The sequence below is a fragment of the Ursus arctos genome, unplaced genomic scaffold (genome assembly GCF_023065955.2).
Source record: "Ursus arctos isolate Adak ecotype North America unplaced genomic scaffold, UrsArc2.0 scaffold_7, whole genome shotgun sequence".
Taxonomy (NCBI): Eukaryota; Metazoa; Chordata; class Mammalia; order Carnivora; family Ursidae; genus Ursus; species Ursus arctos.
In genome coordinates this window covers 22610783-22633119 of record NW_026623089.1, presented here as the reverse complement: position 1 = coordinate 22633119, position 22337 = coordinate 22610783, and positions in this window count along the sequence as shown.

Sequence of the window (22337 nt, the reverse complement as noted above, 5' to 3'; positions counted from 1 at the left end):
TGCTCCTCTCCTTCACTCTCCCCAAGCCATTCTGCCATCTTTCAAGTGCAGGCACGGAGCTTGTCCATCACTCTGAGAGCTGCTGGGCGTCCCAGGAGCAAACCACAGGTGGCAAATTTCACTGCATACACCTCGAAGTGCCTCCTCACCTAACTGCTCATGTCAGTAAACACTCTGCTATTTAAACTGCAACCGTTGCCTCATGCAAATAGAACAATGTCAATTTGACACAAGTATTCAAATTGGTCCCCAACGTAGGTGTCACAAAATAACAAGGCAGGACCATAATCCACTCTGCTATTTTCATCCTTTAGAAACAAATTTTTAATCAGCATCTGTAACCTTACCAGCATTTCTCTTTCTCTTGGTTAATATTTAAAATAGCTAGTCAATTTGTAAGGCATTGGTGCTGTCGTTAAAATAAGTTCCTCTCTGGACTTTCCAAATCTCTTTGATGTGGCCCACCCCTAACAGCTGGGGCTGGCTCTGCAGGAAAAATTTCTTTTAAGGCTATTTTTTTTTGGTATTTCTTGGAAGAAGCTTTGCACTTTTTTATCCACATGAGATCAGATCTCCTTTTGCAGGTTAGCTCACAGCCAGAGCCTCTATCGATTTTGAAAACTCATAGGGGAAGAAATCCAGAGAAGTATTGGATAGTTTAAACCAAGACACTCCTTTCTTGGTTATGTTGTTCAACCAGCTTCAAGAACTGCCTTCCACCTTCACCGATCCATTTACTCATAAGCCGATATCACAAGTACCTCCCCCAACCTCCCTACCACACACCTACTGCCCCCCTCACAAGGCCCCTTAAATATTAAAAAGCTATACACAGCCATATGAACTGAACACTAAGCCATATAATAGTATTAGTCACTGGAGGGGACAGTTAAAAGCAGCCATAATAAGGGATTAAAAAGAGAATAAATTGCTCTCTTTTTTCAAGGCCTTTACCCTTTTTAGTGCAGTTGGGTTCCATTTAGCAAATGACCTCCTTCTGAAAACGAAGGGAAAATAATGACCAGGGCCCAGAGGATAAATTATGTCTTTCACTCAAGAACTGTTAAGAACTCTGCTTGCCTCAGACTATGCTTATGGAGAAGTGGATGCATGGCATTATATTTCTCCAGCCTTCCTTATTGTTATGATAAAATAGTGATTTTTATAATTGGCAATTTTACTCTCTCCCTGGCCAAGGAGATTTCTGAGCTCCAGAGGAGAATGCTCTGCTCTTACTAAAACTACTAAATTTGGAAAAGGAGCTTCGTTAATGTAGCTATCGGATGTTATATTTTCCAGGTTTCTTACGCAGCTGACATTGAAAGAAAACACTTTCCGCATGAGAAAGGAGCATCCTCTGGTGAAGAATCACCCACATCTATGGAAACTGGCTCAAAGAAAGAATTCTAAGGTAAGTAGGGTCAATTGATTTCATGGCAAGCTATTCAATGGAGCTAAGAGCAGAACAGGTATATAATTAGGGTTGGCTGATTTTTTTAAGATATCTTTGTTAAAAAGTTTGTCTCCTGGGTCAGCCCATTCTAGGACACCTAAGCCATCCCTCCTAGACCATAGTCATCTCTTAGGAAATACTCAGAAGGAAGAGCAGTGTCCTCAGTGGGTCCTTTCAACCCAGACTTGCCCCTGTCCAATCCTCCCTCCGTGCTGTAGACAGGGTAATACTTCCAAGATACTCAGCTGATCATGTCTATCTTGGGTTGAAAACCCATCAGAGACTTCACCAGGGCTGAAGCTAAGGTCCAAATTCCTCACCATATTACCGACATATTTTTCTAGTTTCACCTTTTACCATTCATTACCTTATCCCTAACACTCTAGCCAATCTGAACTTTGAGGAAGGACAACAGGCCCAGAGTTGATGGATTTAATAGACTGATATATACCCTTCCTTCTCTGTGCATTTGGCCTGGTAATTACCCCTTCATCCTCCAGATCTCATTTATAAAAATCACAACTTACTGAAGAATTGTTCTGATCCCCTTAGGTCAGACTGGGTTTGTCTCAGATGTGCCCCCTACCCACCTTCCCCAGCCCATTGTATGCCCATTATTGTCCTTATCACATTTGAGTCTTACTGGTTTTTGTTTACATGTTTGCATTCTCCACTGGCAGTAAGTCCCCTTGGGGAAGGGGATGTATTTGTTTTTGCTCAGGGCTTGTATTACTTTGTTTTGTATATCCTCATTATCTGGCACATATGATGATTGAATGAATGACTCTATGAATGAATGAATCCTAGTGGCAGAAAAGTTGAGAGAAAGTAGATGGAATGCCACCAGATTGCTGCAACTTGGAAGAATTGACTTAGCAGAATAATTAATGCCTCCATAGATGAATCAGTTCAGGCATCACAGAAGAAATCTCATCCAAAAATTCCAGCCTTATTTTCCCCACACTGAATACATTTCCTATATGACTTCTGACATCTAAACCCTACAATTAGAGATTCATTGAGGGACTTACTTTTCTGTCTTCAGTGAAATGCCCATGCGAAGTAACACTCCACACAGTATAAATGCATCCAGAATTACTGGGAGCAGTTCTGAGGAATCAGGGAGGATTGTTTTACTTCATGTCTGAGGGCAGCAGGGAAGACTGAGAGGGTCCTGTTTTTCAAGAGCCATAAATGAAAGTTGAAGAAAGCAAATTAACTCAAACACTGAAAAATGTTGCTTTCTCTAGATGCCTAGTGGGGAATCATCAAGCTCTAAAAAGAGCAGACATTTCAGATTCCCCCCCCCCGCCGACTCCCTCTTCCATATTACCTTCCATTACTCTAAGATTCATAGTCCATGTAAGGAGACCTCAGGAAATTAACTATCACTTTCTCAATTCCAGCAATATTTCATGATGTGAAAATTTCATCATCTCTTGCCTAAATCCTTAATTCATTCCTTCAACAACTATTTATTGAGAACCTACTGTATGCCAGATACTCTCTGAGAACTCAACAGATTTTTTTTTTTCCCTCCTAGCCTCATATAGACAGAATTCTTCCTGGATATAAGAGGAACTGGTTGAGAGCTTATTGAATAAAAGCCTTAATGCATGATTAAACAAATATTATTAAGGAACAAAAGAAAAAACCTGAATGTTCTTGTTTTTTCTCTTGAATTTCCACAGAGGCAGCATATAATCATAGTTAATAACTTGCGCCTAGAGTCAGAGATAAACCCACGGTTCCATTCTGGCTCCATCACTTATTAGCTGAGTGGACTTGGGCAAGTCACTTTATTTCTCTGGACCTCAGTTTTCCCATTGTCACATGGATACTTTTATAGGATTTGACCCCCTACAGTTGTGGTGGGCGTTAAAAGAGAATGTTTAGGAAAACATCTGGCAAATGAGACATCAACACAATGTCTGACAAATGAAAGAAGAATTCAACAGTGTTCACTATTATTTCTTTTCTCCTAAGTTCCTAACTTAAATCAGTAAGAGGAACGTTGGTTATTATTAGTATCTTTTGCTTTTTAGTAAAAGAAATTTACATAGTCCTAAGGAATGAAATGTTAATATTCTCAATTGTTAGACCTGATTCTCAAGGCAAAGCATACTAACTCCTCTTGCCTTCCATTGACAGCACCCTATTAAACAGAAAAACTCACATCAGGGGATATAGGACAAATCAGCCCAATTTCTAAAGGATGCCACTTCCCCAGCATGCCTGGTGGGGAATCAGAATGCTCTAGAAATAGCAAACAGTGAGTAAATGACCTTGGAAGATGACTATATAAGCAGCAGTACTTTGTGGTAAGTGAGAATTATCCCGTTGGCAGGAAAGCACAAAGGCCTGTCTGACACAAACATCCCAGATGCTCTAATTAAGTAATTATCTATCTTAAACCACATTCACCTCTTCCTTTAAAAGAGCATTTGCTTTTCTTTACTATTTTACACCTGGGAAATACACACACACACACACACACACACACACACACACACACACGGACACACATGAATACACACATATGTAAGTATTTTTCCCCTTTGGACATGGTCTCAGAGCAAAGAGAAATGTTCTTCCTTATAATGAAAGACTTCAGAGAAGTTGTTTCTCCTTGTGATACATGAAATATGGGTTTGGAAGGGCTGTATGATCCTGACCAAGGCTTTTCATAAACTTTCATCTTACTAGAATCACTTGTTTTTCTCAAAAGACAGAAGGCCAGTGGAAGAAATCTACACTTTTAAACATGATTTATTTCTGTTTCCCATAGGACCTTCGTATTCATATGCATAGTTTCTCATAAAGTATCTTCTTCATATATTATATGTATAATATATATCAGAGAGAGAGAAGAGAGGACATTACTGAATCTAAAAACCTAAAGTTCTCTGCTCCTTTCATCCAAGGATCTTCCTGGAAAAGTTGCATAAAACTCTGTAGTTAGTGTAATCTGCTAAGAGAGAGGCACAAAGACAATTTTGCTTTACAGATTAAATGGAAGACATACCTCATTTTCTCTAATAGGCTGATTTGAATAAAAGAAATGAGCAGTGAGTCCATGGTTTTTCTACCACTAATTCTGCATCAAGGAAAGTTAGTATTTTATAAAATTTAACTGTGGGTACGAATTTTAGACATCATTTGAAAATCATTTTGCTTTGTGATAATTGTCTTTAAAAATGATTAAATGCTATTTCAATCTCAAGGCTACAACAATTTAGTAGAATGCTTTTTGCCAAAGTGTCCTTTCAAAAGTATTAACATGGAGCTTTCTCTTTATGAGGACTTCTGGGAACTTCTCTATTCTGCCCAAGCAGGCCAGCCAACCCACTTCCTGCTTTGTAGAAGGCGATGGCTAGTCAACTTTCAAGTTTGTTTCCAGCTATTAAAATCTAGTAGCTTAAAAGGCGTTCTCCTGAGGCTTCCTGGATATTATTTTACTTTTTTAACTTGTTCATACTGCAATTAACATCAACCACATTTATGTTTTTTTTTCCTTTCATGAAATGAACATAAATGAAAGCAATAATACTTGGCAAAGAAGGTACAATTAAAAAGCTTATAATTGATTTTGTTGGTTTAGCATGTAGACTATTTCAAAACACTCTATGGTAATATCTTGAGATAAATCTAAGGGTTTGCATAGGTTAGAAATATTATCAGGAGGGGCGCCTGGGTGGCTCAGCTGTTAAGCGTCTGCCTTCACCTCAGGTCACCATCCCAGGGTTCTGGGATCGAGCCCCACATTGGGCTCCCCGCTTGGCAGGAAGCCTGCTTCTCCCTCTCCCACTCCCCTTGCTTGTGTTCCCTCTCTTGCTGTCTCTCACTGTCAAATAAATAAATAAAATCTTAAAAAAAAAAAAAAGAAATATTACCAGGAGACCAAAAAGGCAAAACAAAAATTAGACATTATGTTCAGAAGTTTGTTTATCATATAAGGATTCTGAAATAGTTCATCTGTACTTAAATCCTCAGTAAGATAACGAGGCTTTGGACTAGAGTTATAATAAGGTAAAACTGATTTATACTAATAAATATGACCATATTACTATTAAGTTTATCAGATTAAATCCCAGGAAGATTAAGATTTATATCTTTCCTAGTCAGACATTACTAGTACCTTCATGATTTTGCTTTATTATAAGTGTCTTTCAAACTAGTGTTCTATAGAACATGTTTGAATGACATTAATAAATGCACCCCAAAAAATATTTTTAAGTGATCCAAGGTCAAATACATTTTGGAAAGATGGCATATTCTATTTTCCTTAGACTTACAATTCCTATTAACATACTAAAAGCTCTGAGTAGCCTTGAAATAAGGATTCTTGCTCAAAATGTTGAATCTGATGTTCTTAAAATGAGTTGATTCCTAAACATGCTTTTTCTTGATATTCTGATCAATATTTCCTGGAATAATTTATTTGGAAAAGAGTTTGCAAAATTATCCCAGAAAAAAAATCTAGCTAAAAATGTTCATAATTTTGACATGGTCCTGGTCTTCCTTAACATAGCGCATAAAATAACTAATAACCTATTTTTTACCTCACGTACAGAAACAAAGTTGGAACACAGATGGTTAATTTGACAAACCATCTACAATATTTGTGGCAGACACAAGGTTAATATCAACAAAACAGAGAAGTCTCATGAGTCAATTAAAAATAAAACAATGGACATATTAAAAGACTCCCTAGCAAAGCATCTAAAAGGAGATTTTAAAAATACAGTAATTATGGGGCGCCTGGGTGGCTCAGTCATTAAGCATCTGCCTTCGGCTCAGGGCGTGATCCCAGCGGTCTGGGATCGAGCCCCACATCAGGCTCCTCCGCTGGGAGCCTGCTTCTTCCTCTCCCACTCCCCCTGCTTGTGCTCCCTCTCTCGCTGGCTGTCTATCTCTCTCTGTCAAGTAAATAAATAAAATCTTTTTAAAAAAATAAAATAAAATAATAAAAATACAGTAATTAGCGAACATTGGGAAAAGATATTTAAGCTCACAAATAAACAAAGTGGTAAAATGTCTGATATTAACAAGACTGACAGAGCTCACAGTTACTGAGAATGATTTGAGATGGTCAAATTTAGGCACTTTTAATGACTATATAAATTGCTAAACATTTCTGGAGAATGATACAATTTTTATGTTGAACTATGCATTCACATTGGTCCAGAAATTTAATCTAAGGAAAGTGCAAAAATTAAAAGTATTCCAAAATATGTTTATGACACTAATATTTATAATAATAAAAACTTAAAACAACTTAAGTGTCCATCAATAAGGAAATTGGACAAATTAATTACAACACACAGTTAATGGAACATCACGCCATTGCTTAAAACTATAGAGATTTGTGGGGCGCCTGGGTGGCACAGCGGTTAAGCATCTGCCTTCGGCTCAGGGCGTGATCCCGGCGTTGTGGGATCGAGCCCCACATCAGGCTCTTCCCCTATGAGCCTGCTTCTTTCTCTCCCACTCCCCCTGCTTGTGTTCCCTCTCTCGCTGGCCGTCTCTATCTCTGTCGAATAAATAAATAAAATCTTTTAAAAAAAAAACTATAGAGATTTGTTTAATCTGAATGGATGTCTAAGACATATTTTTCAGTGAATTAATAAAAACATATCACAGGGGGCGCCTGGGTGGCGCAGTCGTTAAGCGTCTGCCTTCGGCTCAGGGTGTGATCCTGGCGTTATGGGATCGAGCCCCACATCAGGCTCCTCCGCTGGGAGCCTGCTTCTTCCTCTCCCACTCCCCCTGCTTGTGTTCCCTCTCTCGCTGGCTGTCTCTATCTCTGTCAAATAAATAAATAAAATCTAAAAAAAAAAAAAAACATATCACAGAAAAGCACAGTTAAATGCACTTGTTGACAGATGACTGGAATGAAGGAGGTTTACCAGATTGTCGACAGTGTTTGCTATGGATGGTGGTATGGGGGTCTTTCCATACCCATTAGCTTTCATTTTTCCTGTACAAGCTTGACAGTGTTCTGCTGCAAATTTCTGGAACTCTGCCCCCCATCTTTCTCTAGCTCCATATATGGAACAGTCTGGAAGAAAGGAAAAAAAAAAAAAAAAACGCTTGGAGAAGACTCCTCAGCCAATGATAAATGGTATTGAAAAATTACACACTCCAGCTTCCCTCCTCTGAGGTAGAATGGTTACAACTCTGAGGCACGTTCCTCACTCTTCCAGAGGTCTTTGGCAAATCTAATTGCTGTCAGCAGTAACCTGCTCATTAAGGCTCCTTCATTGGATTCTTCCCCTTGACTCAATTCCACACTCCCCTAAAAGGCCTTCTTGGGATCCCCTTCCACATAAACCAGTTATACTCAACTTACCATAGCTGCTGCTTGAAGAAGCTTAAGAAATGAGCCATTCGAACATTTTTTTCTTTATTCTCTTTGGTACTGCTTAAGTCTTTTTCTATAGGCATCTTTACATGTACACATACAAGATTTCCGTGGTCCTCAAAATGAGATACTCACTCTCATGTTCTTGACTTACAAACACCCTACCTGTGAGTGAACTGCTCATATCACACCCTGAAATGCTTCTTCTAAGCCCTTAACTACTGCTTTCTAGAGGCAGCCTACTCTCCTCACTGACCTGGACGAGAGACATATCTAGCAGCTTTCAGCATACCTCCTTCCCCAAGACCGCAGTCATCATTAGCACAGTGTTTGACACGTACACAGTACTCAATGGTATTTAGTAACCGTATGAATGAGTGAGTGAATGAATGATGCAGAAGCTAGCCGCTGCAACCTCTAAATTTCTGCTTCTGAAACACCCTATGTCCTGAGAGTAATGAAATTATTTGGGGTGTAAGATATCTTCCATCAAATATCTGCCTGAGCCATATGGTTGTTAAACACCTGGGCTGGTAGGTGGCCTGTATAACCTACTTCAACTCTCCCAAGACTCAGTTTCCTCTGCTTTCCAATGATGTCACGTTGACATGAGGATTACCGATCATTAATGAAAAGCACTCACGGTGTATAGTTATGAGTTTACACGCTGTTAGTTTCTGGGGAGAGAGGTTTTGGGAATGCCTAATTCTTCAGAGATGTATCGGGACATATTCAGCCTTTGAAGACTGGCCAATTTTACATTGTGCTAAGTGATGTAGTCCTTTGTTAGGAAAGTCCTTTGGCAAAGCAGTAAGTTGGCATTCAGAATCGTTGCTAACCTGGGAACTGCCTCTTGTTTGCTCATACCTAACTGAGAAATCTAAAGACTATTTGCTCTTTGAACTCTTTGCTAGGGATGAATTCCCCAAATTCCAGGTTCCAAACTCTCTCTTCCATTTCTGTGGGCTTCTTATTGTCCTGACTTTCCATTTTAAAAATTATAGTTTTACCTGAAGTATGGGTAGCATACGTTAAATTAGTTTCAGGCGTACAACATAATGATTCAAAAATTACATACATTATGAAATAAATGCTCACCATAATGTGTATCACAATATTATTGACTATATTCCCTATGCTATACTTTTCATCCTGTGATTTATTTATTTTATAAGTGGAAGTTTGTACCTCTTAATCCCCTTCATCCATTTCACCCATGCCCCCACCACCCTCCCCTTGGTGACCACCAATTCTCTATATTTTTCAGTTTCTTTCTTTCTCTTTCTTTCTTTCTTTCTTTCTTTCTTTCTTTCTTTCTTTCTGTTGTTTGTTTATTCATTTGGTTTTTGTGTATGTGTTTAGAGTCCAGATAGAAATGAAACCATATGGTATTTGTCTTTGTCTGGCTTATTTCACTGAGCATAATACCTTAGAGGTCCAACCACACTGTTGAGACCCTCCATTTTTAAAGCAGAGTTTTATTTAAAAAAATGTCAGTATGTCCCCTTTGTCTTGGACTATAGTGGAGCAAACTCTCCATTACTTTGTATCATAAAATCCTCTTAAGGAGCTACAAATATATGTATATCATCTAATTTCAAGAAGCCTCTAGAACCTTGTTTATCCACATTTAGAAAGGACAGAAACATCTTTTCTCTGCTATATAAAATTACCATTAAATAATAGTTACTAAGTGCTGCCCTTCTCCCTGCAGGGGTTGTAAACTGCTAGAAATGTCCTCTATCATATTAAAGGTGTCTCTAAGTAGCTTGTCTAGAGACTTACATTATTTAAGAAACCCCATGGGTGGAAAAAGTTTCACACGCATAAAGTTAAGTTGGAGCTTTTAAACACGCTTCCTGCCTGACAATAGGCTTTATCTCATCTGTCTTTGTGAGCCTCTCTGTCTGTCTGTCTCTCATTTCTCTCTCCCCAATTTGTTTGGCCTCTATGCCTGTCTTTCTGTTGTCTCCTATTTTGACGTCTCTGTTTGGAGGTGAAAACATGCCTTTGTCACTACGGATGTGTGACTTTGGAGTTAGTATACTAGGTTTGTGTTTATGTTTGTTTGCACTTGACTCCTGCTGTGTTTCCAGGATCCTTGCCCCTAGCCTCAGTTTCTGTGAAGTGCACACATATGTATACGTACCTGAAATTGTTATATTTGTTTTGGGGAATATTGATGTGAACATAGACTAGCTAATTCTTTAAGGCAGAGCAAAAAATTAAAATCACCTGTAAGAAAAAAAACTAGCATAAACCTTATAGAGCGTCGTTACACAGCTCTGTACGCTGATAAAGTGATTTTTATTTTAAGCTTGCAAAATATTCCTGCACTTCATAATTAATTCCATATCAGTGTCCCAGAAATATGGAGGGACACAAAAGCCTTGGAAAGGATTCAGAGGAGATTATTAAGATGAGCTGAATTTGCAGAAAAGAAGCCAGATGGCTAATCTAATATTGGCAATGGGTATATAGAGTGTGGTGAGTGATGGGGAACAGGGGTCACCTCAACCACAGCTTCACTGTTGACAAAAAATGAAGACATTTTCAGGAAAGGAGGAAGAAAACATTGTTCTGATGATACTGGTAATTTTAAGTCTTGAAATGTTTCTCTTTCTCTCTTTTTTAAAGAATTTAAATACTTTATTAGGAAGGTAGTATGTTTAGGTGTCCTGAAAGGCAGAGGGACAAGTTAGTTAACACCTCAGGACATTTATCAGTTCTTTAAACGTGTAGCTCATTTGCTAAAACCCTGAAAAAGTATTAACACCACTATAAACAGGTGGCAAATATACAGGGAAGCTGCAAGACATGAGATATGCTGTAATTTGCCTTATTGGTGAATAAATAAATGTCTTCCCTTCTTTACTTTCCTTCTTTACCTGCCAAACCCCTGAGTAGCCACAACTATTTGGGTCCAACTTAGAAAAGAAATACAACTAGTGAATATCATGGTATTTCATGCTCCTTAAGGCAAACGGAATGTCTGTGTCCATGGCACCATACTAAAGGCAGAACCATGTGTCCGAAAGTTATATTCAGAATTCCTCTGGGCTGATTCTGTCTCCGTTTGTGACTAAGACAAATTAAATAGCAATTGTATGAGACAGTCTTTTGTTTTCATGGCTAACTAAGATGTCTTTTATACATGAACTGATGTTTTATTATCTTGTGCTCTTGCACTTTAAATTAATGGCCTAGTTAATTACGGTTGAATTCAAGTCAAAATTCTATATAAGTGCTAGTAAGTGGCATCCATATTTGTACTGAAGAGTTCATCAGGATTCTTTTTTTTTTTTAGAGTAAATACCAGGAAAATTAACTATGATTAGGCCATTATTTTAAAGTGTCCTAATTTCAACTTTTTCTATTCTGGATGATTGTGTTTTATAAGAATTGCATGATTTGGGCATATTGGATAGCGTCTTGCAATCATAGATTAATAAAATAGTAAGAAAGGACATGAGGTTTCCCAAGTTGGCAGATGCTCCAAGATACATGTATTAAGAATAGGTAGGGTTTGGGGCCCCTGGGTGGCTTAGTCGTTAAGCGTCTGCCTTCGGCTCAGGGTGTGATCCCAGGGTCCTGGGATCGAGCCCCGCATCGGGCTCGCTGCTCTGCTGGGAGCCTGCTTCTTCCTCTTCCATGCCCCCTGCTTGTGTTCCCTCTCTTGCTGGCTGTGTCTCTCTCTGTCAAATAAATAAATAAAATCTTAAAAAAAAAAAAGAATAGGTAGGGTTTGAAAAAGAGTAGGTCATTGTAGTTGAAATGCCCATGGGTTAAAAATATTCTTGAATGGAATTCCATTATCACCCAACTTAGTATGAGTGTGGCCTGGGGTAAAGAAAATGGGCCTGGGGAAGGGAATTTAGGGAACAGTATGGTAACTGCAGAAACTGATCTTGCAAGTCCAGGGCTAACTTGGAATCAGATTGCTGAACTTAGCCTCTCCTATCTATATACAGCAACAATCACTGCCTTTACTAGAGTTCAAGAGGGAGCTCAACACTGATCAGGAATCAGGAAACAAATATAGGAATGTTCTTGCTTGTGAGCACCCATGCATCAGGTATTCATTTAATACTGACTTTATATCTTAAGCAACATTGGGAATAATGTGAATCCAGCTTTCCATGTCATGAGCATCATCTCTTAATGCCCTTCACACATAGAGTATTTGGTTTATACTCTTCCCACTGAGGAAGGCAGCTACTATGAGAGATGTGTGCACATGAGGGAGGTGAGGAGGAAGCCAGGACAGTAGGGCTCTGGGGCCTCTTCCCCACTGTAAATGGGACACTTTCACTCCTCTATTTACACCTCACCATTCTGTATAAAAATGCATTTGGAAAAAAAAAAACAATGCTAAATATAATGGTATTTTGTGTATAATATATACAATTACTTTATAATAATGTATAGCATAAATATAGTATATATTTTAAAAGTATATTTATATATTTCATATAAAAATAGTGCATAATATATTCTGGTCTAAAATACAGTGCATATTATAATAAATTAATGTATTATTTCCAAGTGTCTCTCTCACTCTCTCTCTATATATATAAAGGAAGATGATGGTAGACTTACTACATATGGTTTCATTTCCCCAACTTGAGCCACTTAAAATAGCAGAAAAAAATGATATTTAAAAATAATTCAGCCATAATTCTGTAGGTGGGATGGGGGGGATTAGGATGCCATCAGCAGAGCAGAAACTGAGAAATTTTTGTAAGATAAAAGGCAAATTGGTAAATTTATTTCACCAGTAATCTTACTTGAATTTTTCCTACTTCAGTGCGTTTTGTTCTTTTATTTTCTTGGCTCACTTACTAGAAAGAACTTGCTGTATCACCGTTATGTCACTTTGCATGTTCTTTTTCTTTCTTTCTCTTTTTTTTTCTTTTTCTGCTACTTATTCGTATTTCCTAGTGGTAGTTGTTTATTTGTTCCTCTTAAAAATTGGAGTCTTTGGGGTTTTCTTATTAATGTATCATAAAAGAGTATGAATTATTTTTCCATCAAGGATAATTACCTCCTCTTTTTTCTTCAACCATTTCTGTTTCCTGTTTGTTTTTAAATTTATTTGTGGCTTTCAATCTGTAAATTAGATAAATAGTTTTGGACCTATGCTGTACCTAATGTCTGTGGTTTTAAAACACGTAAAAAGAGGAAAGTAGTGAAAAGCATTCACAACTTCCTAGTGGAAAGGTACATTCTGAATCCATGATGATCACAGTTATTTTATCAATAATTTCAGTGAGTCCCAATAATAACTTATTATTACATTTGATTCCTAAATTGTATAGAAAGATTAAATTGATCATCCTCTTTTTAACATTTCTAATTGCATGCTGCTATCCAGATTTTGAATACCCCATATATCATAAAGAAATAGATTTAATACTTTGGACTTTGTGAACCTTCAATTTGACAGTATCTTTCATATTTTTAAATGAATATAATTATCTTTGGCTCTGAAGTATGATAATTCACTTATACTGTACTTTCAAATTAGAGGCATTTCAAGACAGTTGTGGGCAACTCATTGGTTATAAGTGGGATGTCAATATGAGGAGTAACTTAATTTAATCATTATTGTTTGAATTACTGAATATAGATTGTATTATTCTTCTGTGAAAAGGGCTATAAAATGCATTCAGTTTTTAAGGAAGTTCTGAGGATAATGTGAAAAGCACATTTTCATGTTAAGAGAAACTTTTCACATGTTTAGAAATGGTAAATAATCTTACTAACCTTTGCATTTACAACCAATATTAATGACCAATAATTTGGGTTGCATCTATGCTAGAATCCACCCCAAATTATTACTAGTAGTAGTAGTAGTGATATTACTATTGCTGTTACTATTACCATTTTTTGCAGATTTTGAAGAACCGTCTGCCAGATAAATGAGTTCTATTCCTGACCTTAATATTAGCATTAAATCTTAGCCATTATTATTAACATACTATTATGATGAGGCCTTGGATAAATCCATTAAACAAAGCTTGTGTCTCTTAAATCTTCATTATCAGTGGAATTGGATAATGTCTTATGAGTGATATTTTTTAGAAGATTCTAACCAATTAGAAATTATTATTTTTTCTTTATACGCATATTTTCTTTATATGTGTATTAGTTGAGTTAGGTATCTGCTATTTATAGTGAAAGTAATTCAGTCTATCTTAAACGAAAAGTGGAATTCATTGGTTCACAAATGTCAGATTCTCATTCAATATCATCATGGAGTGTTCTTTTCTACATCTTCACTGTGTTTTCCAATGTGCTGGCTTTATTCTCAGACAAGCAAGGTGGCCAAACTAGCTTCAGGCTTATATTGAACCTTTTAAGTGATCCAGTGGAAAGAGAGCACCTCACATTGGAACTTTTGGGTAAATATCACAGAAGTGGCTTTGAGCCACAGGCCTATCCATAAAACAATCACTGTGCCCAAAGGGATGTGGTGTTTTGATTGTCCGAACCCGTACCTTTGTCGATTTCTGAAGCCAAGGACTGGCTCATGTGAAGAGAGAGTGAGTTCCCTAAACGAAGATTGAGGTGCCGATGTAGGAAGGGATAGTAGATACTGCCTGGGCAAAAGGACCAGATATTCTCAACAATCAGTCAGGAGACTCTCACCAGGTACCATGTGCTTTAATTGTTTTTCTCCTTCCACAAATTGATCAGAAAAGTTATCGAGATATCTTGTCCAGGAATAATGGAACATACGTATCTGGATAAAAAACTATGTAATTTATCTTTTTCAAAAAGTCTTGTTGAAATATGACTCCAGATAAATTCTAGACTGCGTCAGCATATACAATACTGAGTACCTGTCTTATCAATGATCCCGCATTGCAGCAGTCAGAGGATCCAAAGACTAGGGCTTATTTGCAGGAGGGAATCCAAGTTCTCTTGACATTATTCCCAGCGATCAGGCCTAGTCTGAAAACTGAATGTCCTAAGCCCGGATGCCAGGTTCTGGGACTAGAAATATGAACTAGAATTGTTACTTGGATTATCATATAATAATGGGAAAATATATTATCTAACATATAAAAATTGTCTGATAAAGCATTTATATTGGCCCTCAATTTTCAAAAATTAGAATTTCAGTCTCAAAGGACTTTTTGACTTAGTGTCCCTGGATGGCTCAGTTGGTTAAGCATTGAACTCTTGATCTCAGCTCAGGTCTTGATCTCAGTGTTGTGAGTTCAAACCCCATGTTGGGCTCCATGCTGGGCATGGTGCCTACTTAAAAAAAAAAAAAAAAAAAGAAGGACTTTTGACTTTAAATATCTATATTACTTGAGGTGTTACTTAGCCTTCCTTTCCCTTCTGGACCCGCCTAACTTGATGTTTCCACTTTTCTAAAGTCACCCACCCCAGTCAACCAGCTCTTTTCTTGCAAATCATTGATTCTGAGCCTTCTTTTTTCTTTTTTGCTATTGATGGCATTTGTATTTTACTAATAGGTGTTTTTTGCACCATAAACTACATGTCCCAGGTAATGTTTGTGTGTTCTATGATGACTTGAAGAACCTATTCAATCATGTCTCCCACCTGTGCCCCAGAAAAACTCTTCATCAGACAGTCTAATGTACTTGTGATCCCCCCAAACACATTTACTTCTCAGAGTAGAGCCTTCTGGAGGTGGGGAGGAATCCATCGAACTTTCTTTTAAGGATATTGGATTAATTCACTTTAAGTCATAACTCCACCCCGCAATCCCCAAGTTTACCTGCGTTTGAGCTTCTATTTTGATGATGAGATTTGTTCTCAGAGAAGTCAGGGCACATTAACCCCTCTTTATGTGCCACATTATTACCTTAAATGGCCACATAAAAACCTGGTTTTCTTGCATTTTCCCCCAGTGATATTTGGATTTATCTGTTCCTTTCTATGTTATAAAACTTTAAGCGAAGAGTAAATATTTCTCTTTCCATAATGAGGCCCGCCGATTTCAGGAATCTAAATGATCCAGAGGAAAATCAATCATTCCAATTTAGTTTTAACAAGAACTACCTTTATTGCCTATTGATTTTCATCTTCACAATCAACCTCACATGGAGAAAGGGGATTGGATTCCAACATGGGTCCTATCACTGCTGGCTTTATGAGCCTCTGGAAAAATCCATACTGCACAACTTAGAAAAACAAATGTTATGTAACAGGCCTTACATTCAAGTCCCCTTCAACCTAACCCTGGTCTTTCTTTTCAGACACATCTCCTACACCTGCCACACTTACATGGATCCTCTCCTTCAGCCACTCTGATCAACTGAAGCACACCATATTTGTTTCTCAGAGCAGAGATTTCTTGAAGTAGAAAAGAAACTTTGAATTGAGTCTTGAAAGACGGACTGGATGTCAGTGGTCAAACATTGCCCATACCTCAGTGCTTCCGGAACACCCCTAGCAGCATCACTGTCTTGCTCTTGCCCTTCTAAACCAGAGTACAAATGGCCACCCAGTGGGCTGCCACTCCCAACTCCAGACATCACTTGCAGATTACAGCATTCTTTCTGCTAAGTTCAAATGTATTTGTTATATTTTGTGCTTACTTATGGGTGTATTGGCTCTCTTCGTTAACTGCAATGAAGGCAGGGCTTTTTGATGTTTCTATTTACTGCTATAGCGTAGCATTTAATAGTGTCTCACATAGACTAGGCTAAAGTCACTAGAAGGTTGTTGAATGAATACAGCTCAGAATCCTTCTCAACCCAGAACTACTGTCCAGCACTACCAATTAATGGTCATTAGAATTCAAGGTGGAATTCTGTTTTCTACCTACGTTTGCCATTTCTTTTAGGCTACAACGTATTTTATTGTCATGATTGTATCTTATCTCCCCCATTACTAGACACCAAATAAAGCTCTGCAACTAAATGATGTTAGCTATAGTTAATTTTTTTAAATACAAGGGTACCTCAGGAGTAATGCAGAGATACCAGTAGCTTGCAGTTAATGGGCTGGTACTATGGTTGCTTTGTAATATGTCTGCTAGACTGAATCATATCTCCAAAATTCTCTTTTTTTGTAGGTTTCTGATTTGGGTGGGCCAAAAAAAGAGATTTTATTTTTTGTGAGATTTGGAGGGAAGAAGCAAAGGAGCAACTATCTGATGGCCATAAACACTGCTGTTTATTGGCTTGCTTACCTTATTGGCATGAGACAGGGATGGGTACCAGTAGTCCCACCTTTCCTTTGTCCTCCTTTAGCTTATCGGCCTCCCTGGCCCAATGTGTATTCAGCTCCATGACAAGCTCCATGTGTGTCTAGCTTCTGCAGGACACCCACACCACCAAGGCCACAGCCAGTAAGAACTGTTACAGGGTTTGGTTGGTCCTCCTAAGTTCCAGCTCTTGCTTGTGCATTCTGGTTTGTTCTTGTTCTCCTTTACGAACATCTGCCCTTCCTGCCTCCTGCCTCCTGCCTTATGGACTTCAAGCTTAGCTCCAGTCATGAGGACAACAGTCTTACAGACATTGCTGAACCAGTTCCCATGATGATTGTCTAAGGTCAAATTCTTGCCCAAGTGCCTGCTTACCTATTTATATATGTATGTATCCATTTCTCTTGTTGAACCCTTACTAATACACCTGCTATTTGCCAGGGACTGAGTTGGGCACTTCAACTTCAACACTTTCAACAGCTCTGTATTTTATAATTATCCCCACGTTACCGAAGATTCAAAACCACATCTGCTTGATTCCCAAATCTGTTCTTTTCATACTCCATGCAGTCTTCTTAACTACATATTCCTTTCTCAAAATATTTATAAAACGAAACATTTCTGCATCATAAATATATTAACATGATTCCACTAGCTCCTGCCAAAGCATTTTGCATTTTGGAGCAAAAAAATAAAAAGTTGATGGAAAACAAAACACAAACAGCAGAATGTTTCCACTCAACGAGGTCCATCTAGGAACTTTTCCAATGTGAGCTTTGAGAACTTGGATGAATTTTGATTGAAGCACCAATTTAAACATAAGTTTGGGCTCTTAAAATTGAAAGGCTGGTGTATAGGATTGCCCTTGACTATAAAAAACAAATAAAAAGCCCAAGAAAATAAGCTCACTATTTATACTTGTACAATGGCTTTTAACCGGAGAGTTCCCTACTTGGCTTTTAGGAAGTATTTATTTCTGAATCTTCAAGTTTGAAATAGAATCTCTATTGAAGGTGGTAGTCTAAAATTGATGCCAAACAAAACATTTTGTTGTTGTTGTTGTTATGAGACTGAGCAATGACTTCCTCCTTAGTTCACACCCCAACCCAAATTATAGTAATCCATTACCAGCCATAGAGAAATCTCCTCAATGGGAAAATGCATGTAAAGTGCCTGAAATTATGCTTGGAACACAGTTAGTTTTGACAAATATTAGCCATTATTATTTTCATGTTAATTATTGTTTTCTGCCATTATTTTGCTACAGCTGGTAAGAGACTCTTCACTTAATTTCAACCAAATAAATTCTGTATCCCAGAGGCCCCGCGTGATTTCCATGTTCATACCATTATGAATAATGAGACTTCCAATATGTGTGTTGTACTCCATACCGCCAGCAGAGGGAGCAAAGAGTTCTTCATAAAAGTAATCCTTTCTGCCTGGAATTGGCAGAAAGAGGGACAAAGTGTTCATCTTTGGGGCAAGGCAGCATCACACAGACTAGATTCACATAGAACCAGTGTTTTCCATTTCCAGCAGTGGGATGGGGGGAAAAATGGTGTCTCCTGGTCTCCCAATTTTTACAGGCCAATGCCTCCTCTCTAAGGAAATTACTGAAAAACTTAGTTCACCACAAATTCTTCATTGCTTCATTATAAAACTCATTCAGCTTACAAATAACTTATTCACACATTCACAACTCATTCATTCATTTACAAAGACAGGCATTTAACAAAGACTTGTCAAATCCTAACGGTGTGGTTGAAAATATGAGTCATGTTTGGAGGAGTAAAAGAAAAATCAAGTCAAATAATACAAGAGAATAGACATGAAAGAGGTTTGGGTGTATCTTTTGGGTGCCAGTTATAAACTAGCTCTGATATGATGTTAACCAGCTATTTAATGACCTCACTTCTCATTAGGGTTAATTCATTAGAACATCAATGTTATGCATATCTGTTAATCACCTCTTGGATATGGCGCCCTCTAGAGGATCACAGGATGAAATTTTTAATTGGTCAAAACAGCTTTCACTCTTTTCCCCCTGAGGTCGGGTAATACCTTATACTTACGCTTCTCAAAGGGAGTGGACACACATAATAACATTTCATTCTTGCAGTGGACCTGAGAGTCCCAAAGAGTCATTACTGCTAAGTTTATATATTATTTCTCTGCTATCTATTGAACAGAGGGAAGTTAGTACAGGTAGGGTAGTTATTAAATACACTAGAACTAGAATTTACAGTCTTGATTTCCAACCCCATTTGATAATCATGGTAGAACTATCCAACAGGAGGTGTTCAATAAATACTTGCTGGTTGCGTGTCTGGTACCATTCTGCCTCACTTTGGTTCATTGATAGCCTCTAATACTTGCCGACTATCAGTTCAGTATTGAGAAAGAGTGGGAGGAGAAGGGAGAGATTGAAAGGTAGAGAGAGGAAGAGTCATAAAGAGTCTGGCTTTAAAAATAAATGGGGTGATGGAAAAATTCTGGAACTAAATAGTGGTGATGGTTACACAACATTGTGGAAGTATTTAATGGCATTGAATTATATACTTTAAAATGGTTAAAATGGTAAATTTTATGAGTATTTTACCATGATTGAAGAAAATGGCATCAAGAGGGGGTTATTTGCATTCTGACCAGAGAGGAAACCAAAGAAAGGGAGGGATACAGGTATCCTGAAGTCTCTTTAAAGAGCATTCCTACTCTGAGGAAGAGGTGGCCTGGTGTTTTGTATTGATCTCAGCCTATGGAGAGTGATGCCTCAGGACGCTCACCTGGGCCCAAAGTGACCCCCATGGACATTTGCTCAACTGGAACCACTGTAGTCACTGCACTGGCCCTTGTGGTTCTAATAATGATTGCACAATGGATCCCAGCAACAAGATCAGGGAACTTTGAAAAAGCACGGTTTATTACTTACAGGTCCTGGAGGGCACATGGCTGCCTGGGGTACACAGTGAGCTTGCCTGAAGAGACAGCGATACAGAGAGCAGACATAGGGTTCTGCCTTCTTATTGGGGACAAGGGTGGGGTGCCTAGGGTCTCATGGTTCCACTTTTTATTGAGGAATTTAAAATGTAAGAGCAGGAATTAGAACACAAAAAGGGAAAAGCAAGTGGCCAGTTTTCTAGGCCCCTCAAGACTTTCTAAAAGGGCAACTTCATCCGTGGACTGCAGTGGCTCCTTAGGGAGTCCTGTGGCCACAAGGTGTTTGCTGGAGACTCATGTCTTTGAAATGGATGCTTTCGCAGTCAAAGCTTAATGTCAGGCACTTACCTTACAATCAAAAAAGCTAATGGGTCAGGCACTTACACCACACCTAATGATTTTTCATAGTCCCTTCCAAAGATTAAATTTTATGTTTCTGATATTCCAATTAATCAGCATGTTGATTTAGGGTTGCAGTTTTTCTGAGAGAAAATTTCTTTTAAGGCTACTCAACCAGTTTTTATCAAAAGAAAAAAAAAACTATTAAAACCTGGACTTAGTTCTCAAAGAGGTCAACATCCTTTGGGACTGACAAGATATTCCCCATAAAAATAAAAACCGAAACAAAAATAGATTCTATCAAGAGTGAGGCATTCGTTCGGTCGAGACGTCAAGTTCTCTTTAAATTGTCTCATGATGTTGGTGAGAGAAGAGTCATCGTATTGGTCTCCAAACACTCCTGACAACTGTATCAAGAGTCACCATACTGGTGTTGAAAGAATCTTCATGACGTTCAAAACATGTTCACCCTTTCTGTGCAGCAGCTGAAGAGAGTACTTTTTTCTTATCCATGTTAATCCTAAGCTTTCCTCTGTTCTCCTTTGTCCTGATGTAAGCCAGGCAGCCCAGTTCCCAACCTGTAATCAGCCTTCTCTGGCATGGAAAAAAAAAAAAAAAAATCACGCCCCATGTGAAGGAATTCAACATTTGCTATTATATTTTATTTTTCCTAATTGATAAGATAGTCTGCTTTAATGAGGGAAAGGCCCTAGAGCAACTTCCCTGCAGTGCGTGAAATTTTCATTTTTTCAGGTGTGCAGCCATCTGTGCACCGGTCCTGCGGTGAGGTCTGTTCACATACACAGCAAGACCCATTCTTGAAGTCCAGGCTCGGTCAGGCCTGGAGAACAACTATCATTTCTGAGCCTCGCCTGTGACTCACTGTGAGAAGTGACCAGAATGAATGAGACAGAGACTGATGGGATTAGCTTCCTTTTGTAATCTGTTGAACTCACGAGCTCTGCTCCGTTACTTCTCATGGAAAATGATTGCTATTTCGCATATTGTGTGTTTGCAGAGCAATGTCAACGTAATGTCTCATATTATTAAAAGTCCTTTTAGTCTACCATGAGGGCAGCCAGTGTGTTGGTCAATTAGAAAAGAGCCAAAGTACATACCTAGAAGGGGAGGTGTTCAAATCCATCCTTTGTATCTCAACATTCTGTGCCCCAAAGATGTTCATTTCCTGGGATGCACAGGTGGTGAGGTATTCAGCAAAGTTGGAATCTACTAGCGGACTTCAGGTTGCCTGCAAGGTTTTCCATGGCACCCCAGAAGCTTCCCTGTCACTGTCATGCTGGTTAAAAGCCATCATTGGGGGGCGCCTGGGTGGCACAGCGGTTAAGCGTCTGCCTTCAGCTCAGGGCGTGATCCCAGAGTGCTGGGATCGAGCCCCACATCAGGCTCCTCCGCTAGGAGCCGGCTTCTTCCTCTCCCACTCCCCCTGCTTGTGTTCCCTCTCTCGCTGGCTGTCTCTTTCTCTGTCAAGTAAATAAATAAAATCTTTAAAAAAAAAAAAAAAAAGCCATCATTGGCATCTCCTTATGCAATGGGTTCGTCGAGATTCTGCCCTAGTCCCAGCATCTCAGTAGCCTCTGGAACCGCCTTCCTTCTTCCCATACAGTACTGTGTTACTGCCTTTCCCCTCGATGCCATGAGAGGAGAGATGACGAGTGAGTGAAGGACAGTAAGTCCTTACAGATGAACTAACCAACCTGAGCAGAAAAGGAACAGGAAGATGTGAAGTAAAGAGACCACGGACACACATACCGAGGCTGGTTCCTGCTCTGAGCAGCGTGACAACATCACGTACTGGGCAGCATTTATTCCAATTGGTTGGTGTCTTTGCTGTAGGATGGGTTATATATATATATTTTTTTTTTTTTCTATTTCTTTTACACCTTTTCATTTTTCCCCAGTTTAACGTATACAACATAATTATTTGACATTTGTGTTTATTGTGAAATGATTGCCACAATAAATTTAGTTAACATCCATCACCCCCATAGCCATATTTTTTTTTCTTTTGATGAAAACTTTAAGATCTACTCTCTTAG